Source organism: Rhipicephalus sanguineus, chromosome 4, assembly GCF_013339695.2.
Source record: "Rhipicephalus sanguineus isolate Rsan-2018 chromosome 4, BIME_Rsan_1.4, whole genome shotgun sequence".
Taxonomy (NCBI): Eukaryota; Metazoa; Arthropoda; class Arachnida; order Ixodida; family Ixodidae; genus Rhipicephalus; species Rhipicephalus sanguineus.
This window is the reverse complement of record NC_051179.1, coordinates 122,034,545-122,044,595: the sequence shown is the minus strand read 5'-3', so window position 1 is coordinate 122,044,595 and position 10,051 is coordinate 122,034,545.

The window sequence follows — 10,051 nt, the reverse complement described above, 5'->3', positions numbered from 1 at the left end:
CCCTTATAAGTCTCTCTATTTCTTCCTTTTGATGGGGCAGTAGTCCTGGTCCGATGTCGATAGCTGCCAGGACAGAGTCCACGTCTTGTAAACCAGATGTCGTGGTTTCAGAAGTGTTCAGCTCCGTAACCTGGACGAAATCATTCAGACTGGCGACGACGGTTCCCTTTGCGATGTGTTGTATCTCATTTCCAAAGTTAGTAAGCAGAACGTTGGTACATCCGCTACGCAGCTGAACAAGGCCTCGTGCCATGCAGATTCCTTTTTGAAGCATCAGGTCGGTGTTGTTGTCAGCAAATCCTTCGAAGTCACTGAACGCTCTGTTGGTTACTGCGACAGAGATGCTAGATCTCGGCGGTATCATGACGTCGTCATCCGCAATACAGAGGTCATAAACGTCTTCTTCAGTGTCGAAAGTTGCGATAGCGTGCCTCGTTGAGAATGAGACGCAAGATTCTCGCAAGTTGATTACAGCGCCGTTAGCTTGCAAGAAGTCCATGCCGATAATCAAATCTCTTGAGCATTCGGGCAGCACAATAAGGCTGGCGACGTATGTGAAGCCCCGTATACCAATTCTTGCGGTGCATATTCCCGTCGGATCGATGAGGTGCCCTCCTGCTGTGCGAACTTGTGGTCCCTTCCAAGGCGTCAGCACTTTCTTCAGTATTTTAGAAAGCTCATTACTCATTACTGAATAATCAGCGCCTGTATCTACCAGTGCAATGACTTCGTAGCCATCAATAAACACGCGTAAATCTGAAGCAACATCACTACCACGGCACCGGTTTCCGAGTCTGTCGTCGTCGTTCAGAGTCAGCGATGGAGGTTCTTCTGCGTCAGCGTCGACAGCGGCCTTGCCTCCACAGGTCGCTGACTCTAGTTTTCCCGACGCGGGCTTGGTGAACGGCGTCTTGGAGAGCTTGCTGAAAGGCGGGGGCTCGGCGACCGATACCTCCCCGCCGTCGTTGCTCGAGGTTGGTGTTGCTGAAAGCCACGTGAGTTTTGACGACTCGAGAGGTATTCCTCGATTTCGAAGGGGCGCTCGCCATTTCGTGGTCGAGGTGCATTTACAGGGAAACCACGAAGACCTGCCTGGCGATACTGGCACATACGGTAGATGTGGCCAGCCTCCCCACAGTGGTAACAAAGGGGTATCCTATCGGGAGTGCGCCAAATGTCGCTCTTTCTGAGTCTCCTCTCGGGTTGTGGCTGCAGTGTGCTTGGATACATCGGGTGCTGTATCGGAGTTGTGGCTGCGACATCTGCACGTCCGGGAGTTCCTCGCAGTAAGGCATCGGCGTAGGACACACTGGGCTGCTGACGCTGTAGTGGCACTTCTGTATGTGCGTTTGTCTGAGGCTCCTGGACCGCCTGTCGAACCTCCTCGCGTATCACGTCGGCCAGTGATGAAAGCATTGGAGCGCTCTGGCCAAGTCGCTGTTTCTGTAGCTCTTCTCGTACTACAGACCGTACCAGCTCACGCAACATCTCCATGCTGTTTCCGAAGGCTGCTGGAAATGCGTGCAAAGAGGCGATGTTCATCTCTCGGTTATACATTCTTGCTCGCTGTTGTAGCGTTCTTTCCATAGCAGCCGCCTCGGAACAAAACTCAGTGACGGTGCGCGGCGGGCTGCGAACAAGTCCGGCAAACAGTTCCTGTTTTACCCCTCGCATTAAATGACGCAGCTTCTTGTCCTCGCTCATGTTTGGGTCCGCTCGGCGGAAGAGACGAGACATGTCCTCCACATACATAGCCACGCTCTCGTTGTTGCGCTGGCTTCTTGCTTGGAGAGCAGCCTCGGCTCTTTCTCTGCGATCTGTACTGGGGTAAGTGGCGAGCAGCTCCCGTCAGAAGTCATCCCATGACGGCATGGCAGATTCGTGGTTTTCGAACCACGTTCGTGCGTTATCCTCCAGCGCGAAGTAAACGCGTCCCAGTCGGCGATCCGCTTCCCATCCGTTAGCCTTTGCAACGCGCTCGAATTGTTCTAGCCAATCCTCGGCGTCTTCGAAGGTGTCGCCGTGAAAAGGCTGCGGCGTCAATGGGGGATTCACTACGATGTTAGCTGGTGTGAGCTGAGCTGTCATGTCGGTAGCACCGCCGTTCACAGCCGCTAAGGGTCTAAGAGAATCCGACAAACGTGAAAACTCAGGAGCCTCACCACGTAGGCGTCGACTGCAGCGCTGATGAACAGGCGTCAGCTCGTTGGGTTCAAGTCGCTGTGGTTCTGGACTGCGTTCGGTCACTCGAGAAGGGCTTGGCATGCTACCCCGCACCTCCACCAGATTTGTAACGCACAGTTCAAAAAAACACACTTTAATAAACTATAGCGAGTTGGGCGAACTTGTGCCCGAGAAGGAAGCAGGAGATGACTAAAACGGAAGTCTCTGAGCAGCTCTGGAGAAGAGTCCTCTTGCCAGCTCTCAAGCTACACCTCTTCTTCTTCTCTTCCTCTGCTTGTGTCCCGCGCGGGTCGCGCGCAGCTGTTCTGGCCTGGGTCAAGCAGGCACGCGCTCTCAGCCACACATTTACCTTCTTTCGCACGTATGCCACAAACAATTGGGAGGGCGCACAAATCGGCCTGGGCGCGTAGTTTGAAACCACATTGTGTCAATATCATGCGTAACTTGCGTTAGCCTATTCCCCCGATGTCGAGCAACAATTGAATAGAGCGTGCTGAATCATAGGAATAAAACGTCTTGTTTACTAGACTTCTATAAAGCCGAGCCAACACTTGAACCACAATTGACGTAAACCCGGCATGACGCCTCTATCATAGGAAAACATATGTATTCGTCCTGTCTGCCGTCTTTACCTCGTCCTTTGTGTTTTTCCGCTAGTAGATATGTGCATATGTATTGATTATTGCTTTGCTATAAAATTAGACATCCAGTAGTGCAATCACAATTGACGCTGCACCGACATTACGCCTGTATAAGGTCTTTTTTCAAAGCAGTTTGAAGACGTAGCGTGGCTCTGGGGTAGAATAGCTGACTGGCACGCAGAATGCTTAGGTTCGATTCCGGCTGGGATCCCGATTTTTGTTCTTTGCATTCGTCGGGTCAACGTTGCGATGTCGATTTTTCTTACGCTCTCGCATTTAAATTGCCAATGTCTGTTCTCACCGTTCCTGGGAAGATATAAACTGTCGATCACCTGCGGCGCACACCCGCTTATCGTGGCCCATCGTATACGAGTATGTGCCACACGTGTCTGGAGCAAATGGTTTGAAGACGTACGCGACAGGATTTTCACGCTATTCATGCCATGACCACACAGTCAGATTCGTCGAATCCTCTTTCCCTTCCATGCCAGTTTTGGTCTACGCCATGTTAAGGAGGCGACCACGAGAGCACCCAGACGCAGGCGGCTGGATAGATAGATAGATAGATAGATAGATAGATAGATAGATAGATAGATAGATAGATAGATAGATAGATAGATAGATAGATAGATAGATAGATAGATAGAAACGCTCAAAATGCCTTGGGTTCGCTAAGAAATGGTTCGCATTTAAAATCATGGGTTTCATCTATACTTCGCTGGCCTTAACCAGGACACAGAATGAGATCGGTATATGATTCTGTGGCAGACTTTGAAGCGCGGCTGAACATCTGTTATTGGGGCCGCATCAAGATTGATGAAGACAAGGACTGCCTACAACGAACAATGTGGACAGATGAGGCTCGGTTTTGCCGGAATGGAACCGTGAATGTTGACAATGCCTATCATTCGTCTTGAGTGTGAATACAGTATGTGGTGTGGTATTCTTGGGGGCAAAATGATTGGACACTATTTTTTAGCGCTGCCTTGACTGTAAAAGTACTCCCAAGAAATACTTTGCGTTGTCGTCGACAACTTTGCCATTGATCTCCCACTGAACGAACTGCGCAAAGTATGGTTCCAGCATGAGGGATACCCGCAGGATTTCTCCACCTCTGCAAAGAGCTGGTCGGAGAATCACTTTCAGGAGAGTGGATTGGGTGGGCAGGAGCGATGTCTTGGCCACCAAGATCATCTGACCTTTCTCCGCTCCACATTTTTCTTCGGGGCTAGGTGAAAGATCGAGTGTTTACAACAGAGCCAACTGACATTAAATGACATGAAGAACAGGATAATACCTGTTTGCGCAACCACTAGACCAGAAGCACTGATCATCCATAAATTTGCACCTTTATTCAGAGATTACAGACCTTTGTTAACATAAGAAAACCATATGCAAAGGGAACATGGCTGTTGGAAAAGAGGGCGAAAGCGCATGCAACATGGTACGAAGCCGGCGGAACCTTTATCTTGCCAAGATACAGTATCTTTCGCTATAGCTGGGTGATGTCGGCATTTTGATGTTTCGATGTTTTGATTTTTCGGCAATTTAAATTTTCGGCTTTTTTATATTTTCGGTGTTTTAAATTTTGGCATTCCGATAATTCCGTCATTTTGATTTTCGGCGTTTTGAATGCCGGCCAGATTTGTCTACTGCAACTTGGACAAAGTTCGGTTTCAGTCCTCAATTTCTGGTTTGTAGCTTGACAAGGTTAAGGCATAAGCCATGACTATAATTTATGGTGCTTTGTGAGCAAAAAACGTGTGACGATGAGAGAACATTTCAGTGCGATGTCGGTGTGAGATACGCTAAAATTGCTATGTTGCTTTGAGAGCGGCATGGAACTATTGCGTTAAAGATGTTGCGAAAAGAAACTGATTCTGCCCGGTTGTAATTTTCCCTGCTTCAACAAGGATTACACATGCCGATTCCGAAATATCTCGGCGCAATATTCAGTCGATAATTATTGACGCCCGTTTGAAATTGCAGTTTTCTTGGGCTTCTAAACTACTAGCGGCACTACCGGCCGCCATAGGCACTCGTCCGACGTCATGATAAGGGAAGTTGTAAACACAGCGTTATCTTTCTTTCGCTCTAAAATAATAGATTTTTAGGAACCCAGAAAAGAAACAAATAACACAACTTTTGCGCTCTGAGTTGTACACTGTGCAAGTACAGCACTCCGCTTTCAAGTATATCCGGACTCAGTCACGTGTGCACTCTTGCCTTCGCTCGCACGGTGCAGAGTCCGAGTTTTTTCTTTCTGGTTGCGTTAGGTTGTGTTTTATAGCGCGTTTTGGGTGGCTTTGTCCTCTCTAGGCCAACCGTGTGCGTCCTCAGATAGCGCCGTACAACTTCTCAAAGTGGAAACAAGGTTTGCTTTCACAAGCTGCCGGCATCACAATCGAGAAAGTATGATGCTACGAACCTCGGCCAACTATGGCTGAGCAAACATCGCTGCGTCGCCATGTTTTGTTGACGACAGAGACTCTTCATTGGCTGACTTAAAGTGACGTCAGCTGTACAGTTGAGGGGAACGTGAGCTGGGAAATCGCAATAGCGTTTTTATAGTTGTTAAATGAATCCGGACGATGAAACAGTCGAGGTAGGGTATTGAATGGACGGCCAGGATTCCCCATACACACGTAGTTGAAATTTTCGGAAAACGTTTCACGACCCCTATAATCTGTTTTGCACTGTGCTTGTGCTTGCTCCTTTGTGGTGAAAATAGATATCCCAGGCAGAAGCAATTATAAGGGTCGTAATCTCCCAGTGGAATGTCAATGTGACAAATGGTAAAGCTGCCATGTTGCTGTGTGAGATATGAAACTCGAGTTTTGATTGCAATGGTAATTAAGCCACTTGCAAAGTTCAAGTGCCGTCTCTATGATGACGGGATCAATCTCATCTGTTTGTGCAAGAAGTTGCCTTTAAATTCGGTTATAGATATGTATTACAGCGTAACGCTTGTTACTTGCGTCGTGCATTATATGTGTAGCTGTACGTGTTGGGCTGTGGTGAGCAGCCTTTATTTCTTGTTTGTTATGCAGCCCTGAACACCTTAATAAGAAAGGTTAAGCTTCAAAAGACGAGCGGTTTTTCATCTCTAATGTTAATGCTGTCTTCTGCAGTTTTACTGCTGTTTGGCGTTATTCAAAATATCGCCCATTTGTATACTCCTTGTGTAAAATTTGTTAACACGTCGCAGCTGTATTGACACATCTTGCATTGTGTAGTGCACCCATAGTTTTTTTTTTGCGTGCGTTCATCAGACGTTTAGAAAAAAGTGTGCATCTGCTTACTGAGAATATGGAATGAAAATAAGTTTTCGTTGCTTCAAACGGTTGTCATGTTTATTCTAAATGTCTGCATCAACACACGGCGGCTTCCAGTGATTGTCAATCCGGCGCTACAGCTTACGCGAAGCTACTCGAGGCATGCAAGCAACGGGTTAAAAAACTCAAAATCTAGCTTCAAAGACGAGCATTCTCATTGAAGCGATCTCGGAGGCAGTCTAATTTTCGTAATCGCTAGATAAAATATCCTGCGAGATTACTTTTCGTAAGGTCGCAATGTCTGAGGCTTTTCACGCGGCCGCCGGTTGCGGGACGAAACCAAATCAGTCCGCGGGAACTATGGGAGTGTCCTCTCTTATCCCTTTATGGACCAGAACACAGCGAATTCCATTTTGCATCTCGATAGCGACATATTTGCATCTCGCGTAGTGCAAACTACACTCTAAGGGAAAAGGGTGTTAAAAAGGTGTGTGGTTCGTTCCTATGGGGACTGGTTGGGCTGCCGCAACCATTAATATCTTTAGGGAATAACGGCGCCAGGTCTAACAGTTAGTCCCCAAAGATCACCTCAACATACTAACATTTGGTCCTCGCATTTACACCTAACCGGGCAACCGTTAGTTCTCGCAGTTGCACCTCGCCGGACGCTCCGCAAGGCTTAATACTTTATTCGCGTTTCTTTTCCTTGGTGAGCAACAAATGCCGCGTAAAACAACACGCGAAAAAACAGTGAAACGTTTTATTTTTCTCCATACATATAAAGTTTCTGCTTTGTTTCACTGAATTCACTGCTAAATGCCGCATACAGGTCCAGCCACGATTTCATATCTCGTAAAGTCCTTTTTGTGAAGCTGCTCCAACGGAAGCGATAGGTGGCGGGCATTGTACGCGCCAGGGAACACAGCATTCTGCTCGTTGTAGACAACGGCTGCATCCTGCAATGCGTAAAAATATTGCAAATAGTTACTCATACGTGATAGCGAGGTTGATGACGCACGCACGTGGCAAATACGTGCAAGGTGAAATAAAAACGCACGTCTAAAATATGGCATGCAAATAATTTCACCGTGTTGTTATACGTCATCAAAGACGCATTTCAAGCCACCTAGCGCAACAGTTCAAGTGCGGCAGCCGCAGGCATCACACCGAGCCGGCGAGTATTCTTAGAGCGGCGTCGTACAGTTCTAGCAAGCCCGCAAGCCGCCACAGCCGCTACCGAATCTCAAGCAGAACAGCCAGCGAACACGGAGCCGCCGCCATGAACGGCGCCGAGCTGCTTGCGAGCGAGCGTCGAGAAAGCCGACGGTAATAGCGACCAATTTCCACAATGTTCCTCGAGCGAGCACCAGTACGGCAAGCGAACTCGGCGCCCCCGCCACAAACGCCGCCGAGCTGCTTGCGAGCGAGCGAAGGGGAAGCCGACAGTAATAACGACCGACTTCGTCAAAGCTCCTCGAGCGGAACGCGGAGCCGCCGCAGCGAACAGTGGCGAGCTGCTTGCGAGCGCGCGTCGAGGAAGCCGACGGTAATGGCGACCAATTTCCGCAGAGTTCCGAAGCGCAGCTGAAGTCGGCTAGCTATGGCACGCACCAACCCATGCCGGTGCCTTTCAAGCGCGCGACATGCAATCGAGCTCGTTGCCGGCCATAGGCGTGCGCACAGGGGGGGCAGGGGGGGCAGGGGGGGGCGGTCGCGCCCCCTAATCTCATAGGAGGGGGAGGCGCAAAATCTGCCCCGTACATTGACCCTCCTAGTAACCTAAGAGGGGGGGGGCGCAAAATTTGTGCCATACATTGACTTAGTAGGGGGGGGGGCGCTGCGAAGAACCTTTGCCCCCCCCCCCCTGATGGGGAACCCTGCGCACGCCAATGTTGCCGGCGACCGCAATCCGTTTTGGACGAGTCGCAGAACAGCGCCGAGGCCTTTGCCTAATATCACAAGCTCGAAGCTCGCCACGGCGAATCCTCGGTGACAAGCGTGAGGGCGGCCGACGGCAATGGCCACAAAGCACAGGCGAGCTGACGCCCAATGGCGGCCCTCGCGGTACATTTCGTGCGCGCGATATACAACATGATCGAGTCCGTTACCGGCAATCGCGATAAATTTCGCGCACGCGACAGGTGCGGCAGAATAAAGTGCGCTCACTTACTTGTGAAAGAATCCAGCGCCGATTTGTGCCCAGAGTCAGATTGAAATCATGGATCCGATAGGCCTACTGTCTTCTCGGCCGCCATATCCAGCCGGTGGCGACGCAGTGCCGTGACTACGCCGGAGATATACAGCGCGGCGTCACGACGTGTCGAGACCAGCTCCAGATTTCACGGGTGCGGCGAAACGTAAAAGCAGCACAACACGCTCATCAAGGCATACGTGTATATCAAAGGCACCGAGGCGTAGTTCCTAGATCGGCAAACTCTCCGAGCGCGACACAACCGCCAACAAATCAGCTCGAACGCAAGTGGGAAGACAGACTGACCCGAGCAGCGAGGAGGACGGTTAGTTGCCTTGACAAAGGTTTGGACACGGAACCATGGAGGAAAGGCACGGAACGTATCTCTGCACACGGCCTGCATCTCCCGCTCGGTAGCTCGGTCAGCGCCTCCTCTATTGTTTCAGTGCCTGCCGCGTGAGCGCCGCGGTCCCCTCCGAGCCCTCTGCTATTAGTCTCTGGATTTGGCCCTAGACGCCGCTTGGCGGCGCTGCCTTATTACCCTCTTGCAGACGACGCTCTCCGCTGCTCGCGCGCCGGCCTTTGGCGCTTTTATTCCGATAGCAATTATATGAAGTCTCGGCTGGAAAATGTCCGTCCCCGTCGCCGTCATTCACCGTATATATTTTTTATTTATTTATTTTATTTATTGAATACTGCAGACCAAGAACTGGTCCAAGCAGGACAGGTACAAGAGGCAGGATATAATCAAAAACACATGCGATAACATACGAATATATCACGAGAAATGGAATCGAAACACCTAACAGAACGCATAAAAGATAACATGGCAAAAGTATTACAATAAATGGATACATAACACAAATTAACAGTGCATGTTTTAACTCTAAGCAGCAGAAAATTGGCTAAGATCAGTTAGGCAGTTCCACTCTGATACAGAACGCGGAAAAAAGGAAAACTGAAACGCGTTAGTTTTAGCAAAATACGGGGTTAAAGAATGGGCGTGATGATGGCGTGTATGCCTAGTGGACAGAGGAGATACATATGCATGCGGGTCAAGGGCTAACTTATGATAAACAAGAAGATAAAGAAAGTTAAGCCGGTTTCTTTTTCGCCGTAATTCAAGTGTTTCGATGTTGTTAGCAGTCATGAGTTCAGTCGGTGAGTCCGTAATTTTAAACTTAGAATAAGCAAACCTAACAGCTTTTTTTTGTACTGCTTCCAGTTTTCTAATGTTACATTTAGTAAAGGGGTCCCATACAACACAAAAGTATTCTAGTTTTGGTCTTATGTATGCAAAGTAACTAAGTAGTTTTATGTTAGATGGAGAATTTCTAAGTTTATGTTTTAGGAAACACAGCTTACGGAAGGCAGCAGAACATACGTTGTCTATGTGTAAGTTCCAAGATAGGTCATTAGTTATTGTTACGCCTAGATATTTGTAGTTATTAACCTGTTGCAGTGATGATGAGCCGAGGTTATAAGTAAAATGAAGAGGTGTTTTTGAACGTGTTACACAAAGATAAACAGTTTTTTGTGCGTTAAGTGCCATACCATTGCCATTACACCAGTTTAGTATGTTATTAAGACTTAAGTTCAGGTTCTGTTGATCATTAGAACAGGTAGTTTGACGAAAGAGCACGCAATCATCTGCGAACAGTCTTATTTGAGTTCTGGTAGTACTGTGTTGACAATGTCGTTTACATAAATTAAAAATAATAGAGTCCCCAGAACACTACCCTGTGGCACGCCTGATGTTA